Raw genomic sequence first — 24,168 nt, 5'->3', positions numbered from 1 at the left:
CCCTTTCCTGGGGACCACCCTGTTACACGTGGACTGGGTGAGAGACCCATGGGAAGGTGACAGTGGTGTTTTTTGTCTTGCTTTTGATTTTGTTCTTTTCCCTCCAGACTTGTCTGGTTGTTTCTGATCCTTTTCTGTGGGTACCCACTGGAAGATGCTTTAGACCTGTGGCAGGCTTTGGGGCCTTGCTCTGGGTCAATCCCATTTGGATGGACTTACCCACAAGGGGACAGGTAACTTTGGGTACTTGATTTAGAGACTATATTCTTTGCCTTTCCTGTATTGTTTCCTAATTGTATCAAAGTTCCTTCCCATTAAGATCTCATATGTTTTGTGTTGATGCAGCAGATGACAGAACCTATTTAGAGCAGGCAGTTTAGTGGGGTCTGGGGTGCCCCTTTCCCTGCCCTGTAACAAGTTTCCTTTTCCCTATTCCTTTCTACTTTTGATAAAAAATACAGTAGTCATCTGCTTATAGGGGTCATTGTTTTTGTTCAAGTATAATTTGGTCATAAATATGGGGAGGAGGCAATTCCATCATCTTCACTCTCCTGCTATCTTGATGGATTTTTACTTTTAATATTTTGAGGATTCTCTGTACTGCTTTGCATAATGGCTGCACCAGTTTGCAATCCCACCAACAGTGTACAAGGATTCCTTTTTCTCCGCATCGTGTCTAACATTTATTTCTAGTCTTTTTAGGTAATAGGCATTCTCATAAGTGTGAAATGACGTCTCCCAGTTTTGATTTGCATTTCCCTAATAATAAGAGATAATGAACATCTTTTCATGTACCTGTTGGCCACCTGTATGTGTATATATATACATATATATGTATATGTATGTGTGTGTGTATATATATATATACACATACATATTTGATATATATACATATATATATTACATCATTCTTTCTTTTTGTACAGTGTATGCTTTCTCCTCTCAGGTGTAGTCCCTGTACAATTCCTACCACCAATTCACCCGTGCACCATCGTATAGTCCCTCATGCTCTTCCTTCCCCTGTATTTTGGCAGTGTCTATTCAGCTCTTCTACCATTTTTTAATAGGGTCATTTGGGTTTTTTTGTTGTTAAGTTTTATGTGTCCCCTATGTATTTTTTTTTTTTTTAAAGATTTCTTTCTTTATTTAGACATGCACTGGGTACAGTCAGAAGCGCGGGAGGGTGAGAGAATTCACCAGAGCCAGAGCGGGGAGCAGAGCAGGCAGAAGGACTGAAGTACACTGCTGAGGGGAGCAGCGGGTGGCAGGAGAGCTCTGCGCGCCATGTGGGACCCTCCTCCGGTGGCCGGGGAGCAGCCAGGGATGGAACAGGCGCCGCAGAGGCCGCGGGCAGCTTCGCAACCCAGTGCTCAACCGCTGCACCTCCAGGGGAGGCCCTCCCCTATGCATTTTTGGTGTTAACTACTTATTGGACCCATGATGTGTAAATATCTTGTCCCATGCAATAGGAGGCCTTTTTGTGATGTTTCTTTTACTCTGCAGAAGATTTTAGTTTGATATAGTCCCATCTGTTTATTTTTGTTCCTCTTTCCTCAAACATATCCCTAAGGCTGATGTCAATGACTGTATTGCATATGTTTTCTTCTATGTATTTATGGTTTCATGTCTTACATCCATGTCTTTAATCCATTTTGATTTGATTTTTGTGTATGATGTTAGTAGTCCAGTTTCATTCTTTTGAATGTAACTGTTCAATTTTTTTCAACACCACTTGTATGCTTTTAGCTCCTGTGTCATAAATTAGTTGTCCATACAGTCCCTTACTTTTTAAAACTCCTATTCAATTCATTTTTCCCTATTAAAAAATACTTTTAACTAATGTGATCAATACAAATGTTACTTCATTGTAGAATTTATAAAATGATTATAGGCATTTGTTAATAAGGTAGCCAGATGTTCTCTTTCTAATGAGTAAATCCATATTTAAAGGGACAGTGACTAAGAAAAGGTGACAGCTGAACAATTTCATTTTCACAGTAATGTATCATATCTCATCCCCTGCCATAATTTCCTTTTTAATTGCTCTTATGTGGGTGACTAGAAGGGTTTATGACTTCCTTTTTTTTTTTTTCCTAGAGATATTTAAGATTGTCCTTCTGTGCCAGGAAGCATATTTTAAATGTTTCTAATATTTAAGTTGACACTTAAATCCTTGGCATCTACTGGGGCATTTAACATATTCTATAAGTAGGATTATTAGTTGAAAATCAAAACTTTGTCAGGATGAAATTATTGGTTTTGATTTTGTTCTACCAAGTCAGTCTTTTAAGCAGAATTTGGGACTGGCAAATTTGGTATAATGTTGACATTATATGTATTAGGTTAAGTGACAGAGTAGAATTTGCTACCATACTCTTTCTTACCCTAATAGGGAAATCCATTCCTGCGGAGGAAAATACCTTCTTTGAATTCCAGGAAATACATACTCCTTGCTCACGCAGTCCCCTTATTTCATGGTGGAAAATAAGGAAAGTGTGAAGGGGATATAGGAAATAGATTATGGTCTAATAAAAGGAGACCATTCCAGAACAATGGAAATTTTGTTTTCTCTCTCTGTAGTAGTCTTTTTTAAAAATGGAAAATATCTGTCATTCTTTCTTCTTATCTCTTCAATAATAAAGTATAAATTAATGGTTGCTTGGTTTTCTGCAGGAGGGATTTAATCCTCCTTTATACTGTGCTCTCTTTGAAACTACTAAGAAACTTCAGCTGAAGTAAATACAGCAGCCCTAGGTGAAGATTATCACAGAACAGTTTTTTGGGGCTATTGTTCAAATATCTATTTCAAACTGACTTTTAAGCATAACTCCAGGGTAGGTTCAGGCATTCCAGGATTCAGGGTCAAAGAGTATATACAGTTGTTTGGCTCCCCTTCTCCCTTCTGATTGTGATGTTATTAGTTCCATCCTTGGGCTCCTCAAAGCAACCCCTCAGTTCTGCATGGAGTCTCCCTTTATGGGACAAGATGGCTAAAGCCCCAGGGTCACATTTCCCCGAGTTTCACTTTCAGGATTTCTGTGGCTTCGTACCATGACAACCAGTTAAACTCAACTGTATTTCTCAAAATTCCCTTCACTGGATGTTCCTAGTTAGGTGTAGCACAAGAGAAAAATGTGGAAGATTTGGATGATGACAAGGAATAGGTGCCATTGTGACTCTTAGAAGATGGATGTAGGCCAGGTCTCATGGCAAACCCTAGCTCAGCTTGATGGTGAAAGGCAGTTGCTTGGCCTGCTGCTAATCTCCATGGGTTCTCTTCCTTCCCCTTCTCCAAATCCTAGCAAGATGTATGTGGGAGCCTGTAGCAAGCATCACTTTTCCTGCAGGTTATCCAGGGATTGACAAACACAGATTCTAGTTGTCCCCGCATTTTTCCAAGCCCATGTCCATCTTTTTTTCAGCCTAACCTATGACTTCAGCTTCAACTCACAGGCAAAAAAAAAGAACTAGAAAGACCCATACTTTGACCAGCTCTCACAAAAGTGTCAGTTTAAATTACTGTAGAAAAATCATATTGTACATCATTGCTGCTGGTTCTGCTTTGTGAGTGAATTTGATTGATAGGTAAGGCAGGACTATTTTCTGATAACTCCATAAGAGTTATCAGCAACTCCTCTGATTGGGCCAATGTAGGTTTCCTCATGCTAATCACTCAGTGAATCACTGAGGGTTGTAATTAAGGGTCCTTTGGCCAGACTCCTTCCGGGATTGCCCATGTGCCTTCCTTAACACCAACAGGTTTGGATGTCACTGATCACCAGGTGAAAACTGAATCTGTTCTTGGACATGGAAGGAGATGAATGTTGGGGAGATCAATAGCTATTTTTCTCTAAAAAATATGACCTGAGGTAAACCTCAGCACTATTTCCTGTGTGAGGAAACCTTTCTCCCTCAAGGGTAATTCAAGAAATAGTACTCATGAGACTGAGCAATGGGTCTGTTTTCTCTTAACTTCTTTCACTAACTCAAATGTGAAGTAAATGGAACTTCACTGGTATTATCGACACTATACATACCACTTTCTTTTGTTGCTGCGGTGAGCTCATCAAGGCTGTGAGTTCACCTGGCCCAGGAGGACCAATTCTCCTAATTGTTCACTTTCAAGCAGACAGGTTCCATAACCTAGTAGATAACCTCTCCTGGGTTGCCAGAAAGAAGCTGCCTGGGAGAATAGGATAGAAGAGGAGTTCTAAGAATGACTGATAGAAAAAATTGTAGTGTTAGGATGGAGTGCCATGGTCTGCCAATGGAAAATAGCATGGCAAAATTCTTTAAACATTTCCTGAATGAAATTGCCAAAGCATATCCAAGGTCAATGGTATTTCTATTTCTCAGTCATCTCACTTTTCACTGGAGACCTTTATCTCCTCTTTTGAATCAGTAATAACCTCTACATACTGCACAGCAGTAGCTGGAACAGCTATAAGAACAAAGTAAATTAGATGATACTAAGACATTAGTGAGAAATAGGGCAAAATGAAAGAGGTACATTGACAAAGGTGATTTGTTTTAAATGCACGACAACTTTATTAAAATAGGCTTCATATATCATACAACTTAGCCTGTCTGATTTTAACAACACAACATTTCCTTTCTCAAAACTTAGTTCTCATTTAATGTGTATTCAATTATATTCACAATTTACTCTGTGCAGAGAATTGCTCTTCAGGAGGGAATATCATGTTGTTATGTTTCTCAGGGTTGAGTGGAATGCTGTGGGTTGTGGCAAAATAAGAGATTCGTCAGCAAGGTTATTCTTGCGAAGAGGAAGAGAAAGCACTTGATATTACATTCCTAATGCTATTTTCAAGAGGCTTCACTGATAGTTTAGAAGAAAAAATCTTAAGTCCTCTTTTTACACTTTTAGAGAACTTTTGTATTTCTGTTAGTTTTGCCTGCTGAGAAGATTACTGTGTGCTTAGTGAGAAGAGTTCAAGTTCGTATGTGAGAGCTGCAAACCCACTGCAAATAATTAATCCATCGCCCTGGGTTCTTGCCTCCAGCAAGATTCTAAATCTGTTTTTAATGAGAGCGCTATTTTGACCCCTTAGTATATTCTTTGTTTATCTTCTAGAAAATTTTATTTGTTTGCTAGGGCTGCCATAACAAAGTTTCAAGGCTGGGTGACTTAAACAACAGAAATTAATTTTTTCATAACTCTGGAGGCTAAAAGTCCAAGATCAAAGTTTTGAGAAGGTTGTTTCTTCTGAGAACCATGTGGGAAGGATCTGTTCCAGGCCTCTCTCCTAACTTGTAGATGGTAATCTTCCCACTGTCTTCACATGGTTTTACTTCTATGCAAGTATCTGTATCCTAATCTTTTAAAGACACCAGTCATATTGGACTAAGGCCCACACCAGTGAGCTCATTTTAACTTAATTCTTGAAGACCTAGTCTTCAAATACAGTCAGATTCTTAGTTACTGGGAGGTGAGATTTCAACATAAGAATTTTGAGAGACACAGTCCAGCCCATAACAAAAATGAACTGGTCAATTTTTTTTTTTTTTTTAGTTACTGAAATCAACTAAAATACTCAGATTCTTTTTAAAAAATCCTGCAGTGAGCCTGTTAAAGTTGTGCTTCCTTACCCTTGTATACTAAAAGTTAGGAATGTAAACTGATCCAGTCCCTATGGAAAACAACATGGAGGTTTCTCAAAAGATTAAAAGAGATCTACAATTCAGCCATTCCACTCGCAGGTATCTGCCTGAAGAATACAAAAACATTAACGTGAAGGGATACATGTACTCCTGTTCATTGCAGCACTATTTACAATAGCCAAGATATAGAACCAACCTAATTGCCCAAGACAGATGAGAGCATAAAGATGATGTCTTGTATATATACAATGGAATACTACTCAGCTATTTTAAAAAAGGATGAAATCTTGCCACTTGATAACTTGGTTAGAACTGGAGAGGATAATGCCAAGTGAAATAAGTCAGAAGGAGAAAAACAATGCCACATGGTTTCACTTATATGTGGTAAATAGAGTAACAAAACAAAGGGTCACACCAAATCAATAACAAACCTTAGAACTCTATTTAGAATTGAGACTAACAGGGGAGAAAGGAAAGTGGAGAACAAAATGTGGAGGGTGTGGAGGACTGCGGGGTGCCTTAGTGGTGGGTGTTGTGGGGAACAAACTGAGGGAGTGTGATCCTCTACCTCTGAATCACATGTAGTGCTGTAAGCCAATGTTACTTCAATTTAAATAAATAAATAAAAACAAAGTTTTGCTTCCTTGTTTCTCTATCACAGGTAAATCATAGATGCCTCAGAATGAGGGATGTTCCAGAGCTACAGCATGAGCAGAAATATAGAGAAATGGCAGACCTAGAGAGCTGGAACTCTTATCACTAAAGGCCCTGTTACCTCAGGCAAGCTACATTATCAAACTCTGCTTATTAAAACTAATGAAAAGTATTAATGGATATAATGCATACTTGTAGATAATTTCCCTGGGGTTTTCTTTGTTATCAGTGTAGGACAGGATGCTGCTGATAGAGAATGCCCTTTGGGGCAGTGACAGCCCTTCTGCCCTCTGGAGACTGTGCGGGTGTTTCTCTTCACCATCCATCTCCCTTTGCAAAGCAGCAGAGGCAGCTCTCCTCCCAGAACTGTGACCAAGCAGGCCTCTCTTTAAACAAACATGTCCCTTTCGGGGGCAGCTCTTTCTGCCTGCTTGTGTCTGTGCAAGTGTCCTTTACTCTCTTCTCTCCCTCGTTATAATAAGCCTGCCCTTTTGGATATATAAAAGAAAAAAAAATGCCCTTTGGACAGGCAGGGAACTATGAAGACAGTCTAAAAACATACTTGAGTGTCATGGGTGAGAACTAAGACATGAATCTGAATCCCTTTATATATTTGTTTACTTTTTTGGTGAACACTGAGATGCCTGGGAAAGCAAATGTTTGTCTCATCTTGAGCAAACTAGAGTAATAGAAGACTTAGATCACCTAGAAAGCACACTGAGCAAACCTGAGAAATTTGTACTGAAGAGTGTGGTGGGCAGAAAAGTAAGACAAGCTTCCTTTCCCCCTGGGCAGATCATTCTGAAAAGGAATCTGAGAGAAGAGGCTGGAGGGCCTCTACGGAAGGACTATAATTTGAGAGAGAGAGAGAGAGTTAAAAGTCTTCCCCAACTGTCTTTTATTTATTTATTTTTTACAAAGTCCTTTCAATGGAATTAGGGTAAATGACCTTTCCTATTTGCCTGGGACTGAGGGCTTTCCTGAGACATGGAATTTTTATTGCTGAAACTAGGAAAGTCCCAGGCAAACTGCGACAGATCATCGCAGGTACAAAACACTGAAAGACAATGTCAGAAATAAAGGTGGCAACTGGGAAGAATAACACATTAAATCATTATCAGGCATTTTGCACCATAGCTCAATCACAGTAGTAAATATGTGTGAGGGCAGGGACATGGATATTTTTATAGATGAAGGGACTGTGTCACAGACTTGGTGATAGGCTATTTTGAGAAAAGAGCAAAACTTAAAGTAAATGCAAGGTGCAAAAGTTGATAGGGAGAGATACTTAGAGCAAACTTCACTAATTAAAATTTTGACTGAGGACCAGGCCTGTTAAAACTCCACTCTGTTGTAGATAATCTTTGCAAGGGTATATGTATGCTTGTTACTTGATTGCCAGTTTCTCTGCTGACTATAAAACATGGTAATATTAACAATTCTGTCAAAAAAAAAAATCATACAGTAGTCGAACTAGTTTGTGACTTTACTGTCCAATTTATGGAAAGTTACACTGGATGTTTTGGCTTATGAAAACCAATATTAGTAATACTTATTTGTCTGGGCATCTGTATGAAATTTAAAACATGGGAAAGTGGTGAAAGCTTTTAAGTATTTAACTTTCTGGTCTTTGCAAATGGTCTTTACAAGTAGTTCTCAGGACTATCTAGAACATGACAGTGGCTTAATATGGATACAGATTTTGCAGTTATCCACCAACCTTTCAATTAGCATTTAAGGAACACTTATTTGTACCAGGTCAGGCAGCATATGTGCGAGCAGTGATCCAAATAAATTTAGATGGGAATTGGTTGCTTTAATGATGACAACTCAGTCAATGTCAGTCTCCTTTGCTGCTTATTCTTTCTTTTTCACCTCACCTTCCTCTTTCTCCCCCCTCTATTTAATTTTTGAAATCATTTGCAAGAAAAATTGATTTATTATTTGAGCAATATATGCTGTGGAGAAAACAATCTGCATTGTTTATCATATCTAAAGTACTATGCATGGCATAGGACATGAATAAAGAAAATCCATTCTTAGATTATTTTCTATCTAGTTGAGAAGCTGGGCATGAAACAAAAATTATAGAATAGGCAGAAAAATAATTGGCCAATGGTGGTTGAATTTACATGTAGAAAGATCTTGGATGAATAGACATATCTTAAAGAATTTACGAAATGTATCAAAAAGGAATAGTAATAAGATCTATCATCATTGTTGCGATTCATTCCTGTTGCTTCCTTTGTGGCTTTGTGGTGTAACAACAGATATTCCTGTGTTACCCATAAATTGCCCTTTTTTATATTCACATTTAACCTGATTAAAAGCTTATGTGGTGGTTTCAGTTGTTGCACATAGTGAAAACCAGTGAACTTGAAGATTTTTCTTCTCTTTGGACTATCTACTTCTTAAATTCCATTTTTCTGTGTACTGGGAATGCAGAGTAAGCACAATCGACCAGCTTTCCTGCCTTCTCAGCCCTGTTTGTATATTGATAGCTTCTGTATTATTTAGGAGCAAAAAACACCTTCAAATGGAAAGTTTCTAAAATCCTACACTAGGTTCCTTATTAAATATTACAGTGACAACTACATTAATGCACTCCTTGATTCCTTGGGGGCAAAGGGCATTTGGAACACACATTTAAAGCATTTGGTGAATTCAGGAATCTATCTATCGTAAGTCCTGACTCAACAGAATAAATTCAAATTTACGGGCAGGGCTCTTACATTAATAAAGGAGATTGTATTTCCAAAACATTCCAGTGTTTAAAAATGTCTTAGAAAAAACTACAACCCTGACTAAACAGTGCTCAAGTACAAACAATTCTGTGACTAAATATTTTGTTCAAGAAGAGACCTTGACAGAAGTCCAATTATAATTAGCTGTGAAAATGTGACTTTGACAGTTTTTCTTCTTTAGAAAAACAAAATAAACATTTTAATGATTGGGATATAAAAATAAATACTTTCTGGAATCTATATACAGTAACAAAATTTAAACAAAATCTATTATGTTATAGATTTTGTTGGCTTTGTCTATTTTTGTAAACAACTTTATCTTCCATATAAAAACAAACATTTCATCTTTTGAAGCACTTTATGAAAAAGAGACCAGAAGAATATTTACACTGTAGTGGAATATAGAAAAACAAAACAAAGGGTCAGACAAAACCAAAACAAATAGAAACCCTTGACATCTGGCTCTAAACTGAGGCAACCAGAGGGGTGGGGTAGGTAGTAGGAAGAAATGTGGGAGGGAAAAGGTCCAATGGAACATGATGGAGGATTATTGGGGTATTGGTAGTGGGCATGGTATGTATACACACATTTATAGAAGGAACAACCTGTAACACCCAAAGCAGATACAATGATATAACCAACTTTTCCTCAATAAATATAATGGGAAAAATAATTAAAGAAAATACATATTGTAGTCTTTGCCAAATTTATGACTAAATTGCAGACAAAAGATTAGAGCTCCTTTTATCCTCCTGAAAATAATGGTTATAAGATTTCTTTGTTTTTTATTTTTAAGATTTATTTATTTATGCATACAAGAGCTGGGGTGTAGGCCAGAGTTACAGGGGGTGAGAGGATTCTCCAGAGACAGAGTAGGGAGCAGAATAGGTGGATTGACTGAAATACACTGCTGAGAGGAGCAGAGGGTGAAACAGGAGAGGTCTGCTGTGCCATGTGGGTTAGCTTCCTAGCCGAGGATCAAACTTGTGCTACAATAGCTGCAAATTGCTTCATAGTGCTGAGACTTAACCCCTTGCATCACTAGGGAGGCCCAAGAAATGGTTATATGATTTCTGAGGAGTGTAACTTTCCATATATGTGGACACATATTTGTAACTGAGCTTTATATTGTTTTATGGAAGCCTTCTACTCTGCTGTTTATTCTTACTATAGTCGCATGTCTATTGAGAGAAGTTAAAGAGTTCTATGGAAAGTGTGGTTTCAAGTCTGTGCCTTTGCAACCCTTGGCCTCTTTCTCCTCTAAAGTAGTGTTTCAAAATAAGAAACCAACTCTTGGGACATTATCATAATCATCATCTGTCAGCTTGATAAAACCATCAATAATATCTCTAACTGGAAGAAACTTGCAGCCAAACTTGAAACCAAACTGTCAACCAGTTATTTTTAACTATTACTGCAAAATTGCCTTATGCCCAATTAGTTATGTGGTGAAAATATGGCAAAAATGTTTGTAGCAAAGAACTTACCACAAAATTACCTCTTAGAGAACTATGACTTGGTTAGTCATAATTTCAATAGTTCACCAAAATGTCATCAACTGGACTTTATAAGAGGGTAAGTGGCCCCGCTAGAGAACACTGTCTTCATAAGGTTTATTTTTCTCAGGATATGCCATGTTTACTTCTGATTTGACACACTCACTACTCTGTAATACATGATATGTATAAACAGAGGAAGAGTTAAAGGAAGAGTAGTCTCATTCTTTTTTTTAACTTCTCACTGTTGTGAACATCAAAAAATAAAAGGTAATGTAAACAGAGTTGATGTGTTTATAAATCTATTAAGTTAAATACACTTGAAAATTTCTTGTTAGTTAGTTTGGCCTCTCTGGTGGTGCTCTGGGCATTTATCTCATATTTGGGTGAGTAAGACACCAGTGCTCTTACTGGTTTTTCTAACTTTCAAACATTCTTATGCATATTTCTACTTATTTATAAAATCAGTACCAGACGTTTTATAGGACATGACAGTAGAATCCTAGAGAAGCCACTAGGTTATTAAAATTATTATAATTGCTTATGCTTTAGTCACAAAACAGGTATGAGAAATGAGAAATTTGTGTCAAAAGGGATAAAATGCCTCAAGAAGTTTTCTTGGACTAAATGCATGAATAATGCAACAAGTAAGAAATGCAAAAATAATTTTTCATCGAAGGGAGGAGACTTGCAAGAGAACTCCTGGAGCAGGTGTGGAACTTGTTGGGAGGTTCCCCAGGCAGCAAGATATCGAGAGAAAGGAAAGGAAGTTACTCTACTGGCACTCCCAGCCAGGCCTAAAGCTGAGAACTGGGACAGGAGAATATTAAAAGCCTGTAAGCACAGGAGATGGAAACAGGTAGGAGCAGAAGTACTGGAGAGGCCTGGGTAGTAACTTGGAGATAAACCCAAGGGCCATGTAGGACTGGGCTCTTACAACATTTGGAATTATCTACCCATCTTTGGTAGGGCCTCCCTTATCCTAGATTCTACTGATATTTTGCAGGTTTTGTATTATGTTAATTTGTAACCTTAAGTATTTTATAGGCATTAAAAATTACAAAATGTATAACTTAAGAAACACAATGGCCTTACCATAGGGGGGCAGGGGAATCCGTTATTTAGATATGTGTTTTTCCTTTATAGTCTTGTCTTATGCTCACACTTGTCATATGCCTTCACACCTAATGATTTAATTTATATACGTAAAGTCAACACTTTCTAACTAAAAGCTAAATAAAAAATGTAATATGGAGTGAAGAACATAAGGTGAAAAATGATCCATGCAATATGTAATCTTTTCATGCATTTTTAAGTATTCAAAATTATTAAATATTATGTGATTACATGAATATATATGTAGAAAAATATAAAAATCAAGCATATGGGGAATGCATGGCGATTTCACAAGAGAGAGAGGAAGAAAGGAGTGCTGGGGGCATTGGCTATTTCTATTAGATTTTTTTCTAAATAGAATTCTGAACCATATGTAGCAAAAATTAATGTGTTAATCTAGTTGTTAGTGCATATGGATACTTGGGATAACAACATATTCTTTATGTTTGAAATGCTTTGTAAGTAAAACTAAATTAGAAGTTAAAACAAAATTTAAGAAGCTTAAACCCCTATTTTTCTACTAGGAGCTTCCACACAAAGTTGAAACTCATGTCACTCATCACAATTAGATAACCTCTTTATTCATAGCTGAGAAATATGCTTTCATCCAACACTTAATTGTAAGTCCTCTAATTCAGTTCTGCCATTTAATTGTAGTTTAACAATAGATACCATAGTCTGGGTGTCTGCCTCTTCATCTGTAAAATGAAGATTTGAAATTCTTCCCAGCAATGTGTCCTCTCTGTAGGTGGTAAAGCAGCAGAGTGTTCTTGAAATGGGTTCTAAGGTCAGATTGGGGCAGACTGTTATACCTTCTGATAGGGTGCTTTTGAGGACTGAATGAAATATAAACATTTTGCCAGCAGCAAGAATGAAACCACCCAGCCCCCAGCATCCACTGCTGATGTGGGAGCCCTGCCTTCATCTGCCAGCTGCATGAGTTAGAACTGGACAGCTCCTGGCCTCCTGCTGCCAAGCCATGTCTGCCTGGCCTCCAGTTATCAGCTGCAGGAGCACGGCCTCCAGCTGCTAGTTTTGTGGCTGCTCCTGGTCCCCAGTTGCCAGTTCTGAGAGCCCAGCCACAAACCACCAACTTCATGAGCTAGAGCTGGACTAGTCCAACTTCCAGCTATCAGCTGTAGAAGTCTGGCCTTCAGCTGAAATAACCCTGCCACTCCGGCTTCTGAACACTAGCTATGGAAACCTGACCGATAGCTTGAGAGCCAACAACAGGGCCTGGGTCCCACTTGTTGCAGCTCTTAAAGCAGCAAACCAGAAAGACACAAGTTTGAGAGACAGCCATGTAGATAATAGGGGGATTGATTATACTCTGGACAGTAGAGACCAGTGCAGACTTCAACAGGTTGGACAATGAAGAGTTCACATTGCCATGAGCAGAGGTTTTATGTCAGTGGGGTCCCTAGTAAACTCCCTCAACAAGCATGGGGGCAGACCTACTCTAACAGATGACCAAGGAACATCAAGCAACCTCAGCAAACTCTGTGAAGGGACCTGAAGAAGAACCCATAATAGCAGATGTTCTACAGACAGGACCTCTCCCCACTCACTAAAGATCCAGCTACAGAGTAGTTCTCCATGACATACAGTGCCATCTACTGGAAAAATAGAAACTCTGCACTCTTAATTTTTAGAAAGCAAATAATGGGGAGATGCTAAAACACAACAAATAACAATGAGAGTCCTCAGGGGAACACCACATCACAGAGAGAGAGCAACTCTCCAAAGTCCAATGACAAAGATATAGAAGATCAGCTCTTCAGAACATCAGATACAGAACTCAAAATTGCCATGATCAGGGAATTCACAGAAATGAAAGAAAACACAGAAAAATTGATCTAAGATATACAAGAAAACTCAGAGAAATGAATGTCCTGAGAAATAACATTAACAAACAAAATCAAAATTAAAGACAGATAAGAAAATAATGGAGATGTGGGATGTAAAAAGTTCAAAAAAGGAGCTAAAATATTCTGAGGAATGCTATGGAAGTAGAATCAATCAAATTTGAAGATGATAATTCACAAAGAATCCAGGTAGAAGAAGAAAAGATACAAAGGGAAAAAATGAAGAAGCATTTTGAGAATTATCCAACTCCATGAAGAAAGGCAATATAAAAATAATGGGTATTCCAGAGTGGGAAGAGGTATAGATGGGATCAGAGAACTTACTTAAAGAGATAATGAAGGAAAACTTACCTAACATGGAGGAGTAACTAAATATAAAAATCCATAAAGCTAAAACAACAACCTGGTTACCAAATGTAATGAGACCTATACCAAGACACACAGAGTGATGCTTCCAAGAACTCAAGACAAAGAAAAAATATTGACATTGGTTAAGGGAAGGAGCAGAGAACCTATAAAGGAACCTCAAGCAGAATGTCATCAGACTTCTCTGAAGAAACACTATGGGCAAGGAGAGACCAGAATAATGTGATCATGATACTTAAAGATTAAAATCTACCAAACAAGAATATTTTTTCCTGCAAGGCTTTTCTTCAGATATGAGAGAGAAATAAAGACCTTCCCTGGCAATAGAAGCTGAAGGAGTTTGCAAACAGTAGATCCCCATCCCATTACTAAGAAATTTTGAAAGGAAATCTCATATATAAACCAACGAGAGGCATATACACAAAGAACTGAATGACGAAATAGATATAACCACAACATAAAGAACAAAATGACAACCACAGATTTTCATATATCAATAATTATTCTAAATGTAAATGGACTGAACTCATCAATTAAAAGGCACAGCGTCTGATTGAAATAGGAAACAAAACCCAACTTTCTATTGTCTTCAGGAAACACTCCTGCACTCCAAAAATAAACATAGTCTCATGGTAAAGGGTTGTAAAATGATCCTATAAGCAGATGGGACCCAAAGGAAGGCAGTAACAGCCATACTCACATCAGGTAAAATGCATTTCTAGTTAAAAATTGGTACCAAAGGCAGGGGTGGACACTATATAATGATTAAGGAACAATATATCAGGAAGTCATAAAGTCTTCAATATCTATTCAACAAATTATAAGAGTGCCAAAATACATAAACAGTCACTATCAAATCTGCAAAAGACATTGAGAAAAACACATTCATGGCAGAGGACTTCAATACCTTACTTCCACCAATGTACAGATCAACTAGACAGAAAATAAATAAAGGCAGGTTAGCCTTAAACAATTAGACCACATGGGCATAATAGACATTTATAGGATACCATACCCTAAAAAAAGCTGGATACACATTTTCCTCAAGTGCACATAGAACATTCTCCAGGATTGACCACATTTTGGAAGACAAGTATCAACAAATTTGTGAAGATTGAAATCATAATAAGCATCTTCTCTGACCATATAGACATCAGTCTAGAAATCAGCCACTAATGGTAAATAGGGAAAACTTCTAATCTATGGAGACCAAACCTCTTCCAGAACTTATGAGAAACAACTAAAGCACTACTAAGAGTAAGTATCCAGCAATATAGACCCACATCAAGAAATAAGAAAGAGCTCAAATAAATAATTTTATTTCTGACTAAAAGGAACAAGAAAAGAACAACCAAAACCAGAAGCTGGTAGAAGAAAAGAAATGATAAAAACTAGAGCAGAAATAAATGAAATAGAATCAAAAGGACAGTCATAAAAAGTAATAAAACCAAAAGCTATTTCTTTGAAAAAATAAATAAAATAGACAAACTTCTAGCTAGGTTCACAAAGTAATAAGGGAGAACACTGACATAAATAGAATCAAAAATGAAAGAAGTTACAACAGACATAGCAGAAGCCCAGAGTATAACAAGAGATTACCATCAGCATTTCTATGCTAACAAGTTTAAAAACCTAGAAGAGATGGATAAATTCTTAGAGTTATATAATCATTTGAGACTGAATAAGGGAGAAACCGAAAGCCTGAACAACCAATCACAAACAATGAAATTGAAAATAATATCATAACTCTCCCCATAACACAAAAGGCCAGGACCAGATGGCTTCACAAGAAAGTTCCACCAAACTTTCAAAGATGAACTAATAATACCCCTCCTGCTTAACTCTTCCAAAAATATGAGAGAGAAGGAATACTTCCAAACACATTTGATGTGGCCAGCATTACTTTAATACCAAAACCAAACAAGGACAGCACAAAAAAGAAAACTACAGACCAGTCTCCCTAATGAACACAGATGCAAAAATCCTCAATAAAATCTAAGCATACTGAATCCAACAATGCATTCAAAGGATAATATACCATGTCCACGTGGGTTTATACACAGGGACACAGGATGGTTCAACATCAGAAAATCAATGAATATAATTTACCACATCACTAAAAAGATAAAAACCATATGATTATATCAATGCATGCTGTTAAAGTATTTGATAACATTCAACACCATTTATCATGAAAACCCTCAAAAAACAGGGTATAAATGGAACATATCTCAACATAATAAAAGCTACATATGACAAAACCACAGCTAACATCATTTTCAATGGTGAAATACTGAAAGCTTTTCCATTGAGTTATAGTACAAGTCAAGGAAGTCCATTCTTGCCCTACTATTTAACATAGTATTGGACATAAAGCTAAAGCAATTAAACAATAAAATGATATAAAAGAAATCCAAACTGAGAAAGAAGAAGTAAAGCTATCATTATTTGGAGGTGACATGATAATATTTAGAAAGAACCTTGAGGACTCAACTGAAAAACTGAACAAGAAACCAGTTTGGCAAAGTGGCCGATTATAAAGTCAATACACCAAAACCAGTCACTTTCCTGTATGTAAACAATGAACCCAGGGAGGAAGAAATTAATAACACTAATTGACAATCATATCCCCAAAAATTGAATACCTAGAAGTAAATCAATAAAGTAGCAGAAAGACCTATACGAGGAAAACTATAAGACATTGTTAAATGAAATAGAAAACACAAAGCAATGGGAAGATATTCCATGCTATGGATTGGAAAAATCAGTGTTGTCAAAATGACCATCCTACCCAAGGCAATATACAGATTCATGCAATCCCAATAAAAATTAAAATGGCATTCCTCAAAGAACTGGGAATAACATTACTGAAATTCAGATGGAACCACAAAAGCCCAAGTAATCCTGACAAAAAAGAGGAAGAATGCTGGTATCATATTTTCTGATTTCAAACTATCCTATAAAGCTAAATAGTAATTATAATAATTATTATAATTATTATAAATGTAATAATAATTATAATTAAAACAGCATGACACTGCAACAAAAACAGACACATAGACTAATGGACTGGAATTGAGAGCCTAGAAGTAAACCCTCACCTTTATGTACAGTTAGTCTATGACAAAGGAGCCAATATACACTGGACAAACATCTTCAAAAAATGGTGTTAGGAAAACTAGAAATGGTGTTAGAAAACTACCATGCAAAAGAATGGTACTAGATCATTGTCTCACACCATATAAAAAAGCAACTCAATATGGACAAAATACTTAGGTGTAAGACCTGAAACTGTAAAATACATAGAAGAAAACATTGGCAAAACACTTCACAACATCACCTTCACTGATGTCTTGGCAGATCCATCTCCAGCAGCAAGGAAAGCAAAAGGGAATATATTCAATTGGGGCTACATAAAACCAAAAAACTTCTTCACAGTGAAAGAAACCATCACTAAAATAAAAAGACACCCTACTGAATGGGAGAAAATTTTTGCCCACCATACATCTAACAAGGGGCAGATACCCAAATCTACAAAGAACTCATGCAACTCAATACAAAAATAAATAAAAATATAAGCATAGCCCTTAGAATAATGCCCAGTAAATACAAACAGGCTCAACTCGTTTTATTGCTGTTATAAGCAACTTCTGCATGCCCAGAACCATGGTAGGTTTGTGACAGCTAATCAGTCACTTTATGGGATGTAAAGTACTTTCACAGTATTTCATTGCATTCCAGGATTGAAAAGACATATTAGCTATGGTTCTGGATCTTGAGGAGTTAATGATGTAGTTGGGATAGATGAGATAATTATTATTACGTGTAATAATCATATACACTTGATCTTAGCCAAAAGGCCGAGAAGCGATCAGAAAGGGGGGGTTGCAATTGTATGGCGAATATAAAAATAAAATTTATTATTTAAAAAAAAAAGAAAATAAATTTTACAGTTTGAAAACTTTAAAAAAATAAATTAAAAAAAATAAAATGCTAACATAACATCAAAAAAAAAAATCATATAAAACTGTGGTGAAGAGCTAAGTGTGAGATTCACAGTCTAGGGGAGGACATGGGGATGACCCTACGCTATTGGAGCTTGAGCTGGAGCACGGTTCAGTGAGTAACATGGGGTCTAAGTAAGTCTCCGTGTCCATTGCTATTTAGTCTCTTCTCAGCCTTTGTTAGTGTTAATCAACAGAATGAAATAACAAAGCCCTGAATGTTTTCATCAGTAATAAGAAGGATTCTGAGTTCTGGGAAGAATCTGGCTGAATTATTAACAACTTGGAGCATGGTTTGATAACTTTATTTTTTTAAGTAAGAAATTTATTTGCCAAAATTACATTCCCCCCCATTAAAGTATGAATTCCATTCCTTTCTTTCTAAAGCTCAAATACTTTTTCCAAACAAGCTATTTACTTTGTAATCCTTCTGCCAGGAATCATCTGCATGCTCATTACTGATCTCTCCCTCTATGAGGCAATGCACTTGGTCTTATGCTACTTAGGTTGGAGCAGGAGGCTAATTCAGCCCTCACCGAAAAGAAAGAGTAAGCTTTGAGCAGAGGCTTACTACTCACCATTATTATTTAGAATAATCAATGCCTAACCTCAGAGGGAAAGCAACCTCTCTCAGAGAGAGCGCTATCTTTAGGTCTTGCAGGAATCAGGCTGGGGAAAAGATTATCCAGTCTCTCTCACTGACTTTGTTAAGGGTGGTAAGCTGCCGTACATTAGCAAAGGTTCACAGGCAGGTGGTCTGGGTTGGCATTTGACTTCTACAAGCTGAGTTTATTTTGGCAGATCTCTTACGTTGCCTGTGACTATTTCCTTATTTATAAAATGAGCAAAAATAGACTTATTTTATTGGATTATTGTGAGGATTAACAAGATAATTTCTGTATTTAGTAAAGTAACTAATCAAAGAAGGGTTATTTATGTGTGGGGCAAATTGAATTAAATATATTCATCTTTGTTCCCATTGCCTTGCCCTTTCCTCTTTCTCATTAAACCACAGCATTTCAATAGAGGGATATTTGATGTTTTATTTTTATTCTCTAGAAAATATAAAAAGAAAATTAAAATAGTGTAGGGTAAGGTAAAAAATGTCAGGCTTTTCTGCCCTCCCGCCATCAGGATAGATGATGAATCCTTGAGGTCCTGAATGCATGCCTGATGGCGGGCACCTGGAATAGGGTGTGGGCATAGGTAGATGGGATTCACCTGGGCTAAAACTGTGCTTTTTTTTAAGGGCGGCGTCACGGGGACGCCAGCAGCAGCAGTAGCAGCAGCAGTAGAAGCTGAAAGAGAAGAAGCCTGAAGCAGAAGCCGAGATCACCAGAGAGCCCAGATAGAGTGAGGATTTGCTGGGGGCTGGGAGGCCTGCCAGCCTCCCGGCCCCCCAGCAGCCCTGCCTGCCATATGCCTGGTGAACCCCAATAAAAACCTGCAAAAAACCCACTGAGGACTCTGACTCCTCCTTTACCTGGTCTGCATGGGATCAGAAAACCTGCACTGTGTCCTGTCCTGCCCTTTACAAATAGCAAATAATTAAGACAGAAACACAAGGCTAGTTGACTGAGAGAGAAGACAGGTACAAGCAGAATAGTCACACCCTGTCCTTTTACAACTCACCCCATCATTTAAAGAGGTATGAAGTTTGTTTCTTCAGTCCACATTCTGTTGCCCATATTTATTAATACTTCTTTTCTGAGAGGATCACAAATTCTCAGTTAATACCCTTAAATATGTCCTCCCAACACCTACGTTTCTGTTTTGCTTTGTTTTATACTTGTTCACATTTTTCATGTTATTTGATATAAAAGGATTTTAACTGAAAAGGATTTTCATTGAGGTGAGTCAGGTGATCTTAGAAATCTGATTTAGAAACCACGCTAGTTAGTGTGTTCCTTTTTGACCCCACGCTAATCATTTTATTTGCTTCCGCAGGCACTCTAGTCCATGAAACTAATCAAATCTTTGAAACTCCTCCATTCCCTCTTTTGTGCTGCCTTTACAAGAAGGCACAGTCAAGAATACTATTTTTAACTGAAAGGAAGCTACTCAAAACTGATAGCTGACTTCTGTTTTCACATGATGGTTCTTTCTGTATTCTTAGCCTCACATTGGCCTCAGAAGAGTAAAGGCTAGAAAGCAGCTCTTCTGGTCCTGCATCTGATAACCATCTGCTAGTGACGGTGTTTCTGAAACTCAAGCCTTTTCTCCATTATCCTTACCTGACGTAAAACAAAAAACAAACAAACAAAAAAAAAACACCAACTATCCAGATCACTTCCTGAAATGAGCCTGGTGAAACCATATATGGTGAAAGAGGCTAAGTATACAATTGTGTATTCTCTAATATTATCAGTCAGAGATAATGAAAATAGATTCCATAAGGGATTTTCAATTTTGCAAATGCCTTCTTTTCTACATAACTACTTAATGATAAAAATAACTGAAGTTTATCAAGCATCAACCATATGCAGGCATTACTTCTAAGTGCCTCAATATGCAGCCCTACCTATGCAGCATAGATACTTTTATCACATGTATTTTACCAATGAGAATACGGAAACAAAGAGAAGTTAAGTAAAAAGTTTATGGTCACACAGCTTGCAAGGTTTAGTGGTAGATCTTGTGATTAAACTTGAATTTTCAGAACACCGGCATTTGGAGAGTGTATGAAATACTGTGATTTGTCTAAAGATGCTGTTGCTTCCAAATGCTATTTGGATTGTGTGGACAAGATAGTTTTGAAAAGAGGAGTTCCCACCCAGATTTAGGCTCCATTTTGAACAGCCATGCTTCGACTATAGTTATGTCAGTGCTTCTTCTCACATGCAATAATGCTCTTAAGATTCTTTCAACATCAGATGGCTGTAGAAGAGGCTCAGATGATATTAAGCTCTTGACTGATAGACCTGTTATGAAAGAAGATCATTTTCTGAATTTATTATAAACTTCCCAGGCCAGACTAGATATGTTTGCTATTTTTAATGGCTAAATTATTTTTTAATTTATTTTAGGAAGAGAAACAGCAAATTGCTACATAGACTGTCTGCTTTTACTCTTTTTCAATGCATATATTTCATTATGTATATAAAAGACAAAGTGGTATTTTTGGAGGAGAGAACTAAATAAAGAACTACAAGAAGAACCTTAAATCACAGAAATGTGTTATATGTAAACAGGTCACAATGGAAAAATAAAAAAAGAGGAGTGTGAATCAGAAATATTTAGAGGAAACTCACTTTTCACCCTTACTTGGTAATAGCAAAATGAAAGGACTTTTCTATAATAGTTAACAACGTAGAAGGTTTTGAGTAGTGATATTATTTATCCCATAAGGAAATGCCTAGTTAATGCTAAGAGAGAAAATTGCCCTTTGTCGTACAAAATTTTGTCCTGTTCTTGTGATACAAGACACATAGTAGATTTTTTTTACAGAAATGTACATTAATGAAACATTCCCCTTTCCACAAGTTTTATAGGGGAACTATGCCAGGATATGGGATATTCTTCTAGGCTACCATTTTCTTCAATCAAGTTAATTATCACTCATTCTTACAAACTCAGGGACTCCAATATCTACCAGAGCACCTGGGAAATCCAATTTCCTGATTTTCTTGTCTCATTAGCCTTACAGGTATTTATATATAAACCATCGATGCAACATTAATGATAATGGTTTAGAATATATCTTTTAAAAACTGGAGACATGGAGTTTGGAAATGTACTATGACTCTACTTAAGTACAAACATCAATGAATGACAAATATTTTCCTTTGAAAAGGAATTATCAAAATTCAATATATTTAAGGAGGAAATATGTGGTCATTGGTGATTTGGAATCATCCACTAACATAGACAACTTTATTCTTGGATGTGAATACTCCCAAATAAAATGATACTATATCTATCAAGAGTTATACAATTTTTCTATGTTTAATAGGTTTGAGTAATAAAGTCCTATTCTTTATAGGCCACCCCCCATCACAATCTTTCTAGAAGGTCATAAGATGTTCTACTAATGTATACTCAGTATACACTAAACATAATTGAACTATTTCAGAATGATGTAGATTGCTCTATATTGTAATCTTTTATAGGAATTTTTAAGTGTTTCTGATCTCTTCCTTTGCTGTTGTCCAGATTTTCATATTTCAATTATTGGTTGATAACCAGGCCTTCTCTGTCAGCTCACTTCTTTGTTCAAGGAAAATCCAGTCTATTATAAACATAAAAGTTAGATAATAGTTCTTGTCTAAAGTGAGAGTTAATAGGTTCTTCAGTCTTCAGTCTTTGAGATATAGATTTTAATTCATTAAGAGGCATATTTAAATCTATCCCAGATTCTAGTCAATATTCTATATAGTTGACATTTCCATATATGTGACCCCTGACTCCATTAAGGAAATGAAGAGGTAGGTGGAGTCTCCAGTCTCCAGAGGCAAGGATGGGCTTTGGGAATATGGCAAAAATTGTAAATAGTTCAGGATGGCCGGAACCTCAACTATACGACATATAGAAGGAATGTGGGATGTGGCAATATGAATAAGAAATGGAGCAATAAACAGGGGCAAAATAGTAAAGGCTCTTACATTTCATGCTAAGGAGTTTTAACTTCAACAATGAGATATGAGATGTCACCCAAGTGTTTTAGAGAAGGCAACATCAGGAGAAGATTGGCATTTTAGAAAAACAATTTTTGTGTCATTGTGAAAATGTTGCTATAAATAACTAAGCAAATCATTTTTGTTGTGTATTACATTAGCTGGCTGCATTTGATTTAATAGTTAGAATAGTGGAAAATGGTTGCTTAACCCTTCTTTATACTATGACTTCTAATTTTATATCTAAAATGAATTTTAAAAGCTATGCAAATTTGAGCCAAATCTCAAATGTAACAATAATAGAGTACTGCTTACAAGGGACACAGAGGAAAAAGTCACTAATATTCTGTATGGCTTCCTTAGAGAATTCTAGAATACTCTGTTACATGCATTTTTGGCATCTGGCATATAGCAGTGAATCTTGGAGACAAGTTGAGAATATTAACCTTTATGTAAAGCATTCCAGTTAAGAAGAATGCAGCAGATGATAAACATAGAAAGTTGAGTTGATACAAAAATATAAAAATATTATGAAATGCCAATTACTAAATTACCAATTAAAATTAAATATTTTCTAAAATATTATAAAATACCAATTATAAAATATTTTCATCATTGTTGTCATTATTACAATACATATGTAGTAAATGTGTCTTCTAAGTGATAAAACTGGTGTCAAGAAGGATAGATGACTTGCTTAAGAAGCATATAGCAAAAATAAGTGTACATACACCTCTTCACTTAGTGTAGGAATTTGATGATGTGAGTTTTTCCCTTTGTACTGGTGAAAACTGTACCCCCTCCCCCTCCCCTGCCTGTTCTAAGAAACTAAGACTAGAACTCTGTTAAATAGTCTGCTGTGTTGCCATTAACAGCAACATAATAATGATGATGATGGTACTGATGATGGTGATGGTGGTGGTAGAGATAAGAATGGTTAATTTTCCTCACTGGTAGTTGTATACTTTGTTTCCCGGTATGGAAAACCCTAAAACATAAAATGTAGGAGGAACTAAATATATAAGTTGATTCCAATGTGCTTATCATTTAAGGAATTGAATGAAATAATTGAATTCTATACTTTAATTTTACCAACTAGGACAGTAAAACTAAGAAGAGATAAAAGGTCACCATTGGAAGCATCCTGTTTCATATGCTTCAGAATTCAGATGTGTAGTTTTCTCATTTATTGAAAACTAGTTTTCAATTAGTTGTACTCAAAACTAGTTTTCATTTAGTTTTCTCATTTATGTGCTTTAAAATAAATGATCCTTTGTACATCAGTCCCTAAGTCAATAGGAATAGTGAGGGGAGATAAGACAGAAGCAGTTTAACACCATTGAAACCCATTCCTGAGTTGAGTGTTTTTCTTCAGTCTGTGTGGCAGCAATATGAACATATATGGGCATATATAATTTCTCATCAAAAAGTAGAGAATATAGGTCTGTTCTAATCAACTCCCAAAGGATGAAAAGGCATAGTGAAAACATGCAGCAATTGCAGACCTGTGCCAAATGTCTTCTTGCTTTATGTGTTCTGTGGATGACTTCTGACATTTGCTGAGCATCATTAATTCAAGTTCAATGCCATATGTGTTTGACCATCCATTGGTACCAGTACCATGTGGCACTGTCCTAGCCTTAGATTTTGTGAAATTGGTGTCAGTAATCTGGCATAGAAATATCTAT

At 36.6% G+C, this 24,168-nt stretch overlaps 1 protein-coding gene across 2 annotated transcripts in view; it reads left to right on the top strand.

The window, feature by feature from the left end:
- The window catches only part of MACC1 (MET transcriptional regulator MACC1), a 319,768-nt gene extending 300,450 nt beyond the window's left edge, over positions 1-19,318 (top strand). The window contains exon 10 of one of the 2 annotated variants that reach the window (XM_054692410.1): positions 19,117-19,318. The gene's annotated coding sequence lies outside the window, so the exon portion shown is untranslated. Of the gene's footprint in view, positions 1-6,283; positions 6,389-19,116 lie in introns of those variants that run through there. The other variant, XM_054692411.1, reaches the window with a different exon arrangement.
- The last annotated feature ends 4,850 nt before the right edge of the window (positions 19,319-24,168 follow it).

Source organism: Talpa occidentalis, unplaced genomic scaffold (assembly GCF_014898055.3).
Source record: "Talpa occidentalis isolate TD23 unplaced genomic scaffold, MPIMG_talOcc4v2.1, whole genome shotgun sequence".
Lineage (NCBI taxonomy): Eukaryota > Metazoa > Chordata > Mammalia > Eulipotyphla > Talpidae > Talpa > Talpa occidentalis.
Note: the sequence above shows the minus strand (reverse complement) of the source record. Positions and strands in the feature narration are given on the sequence as shown.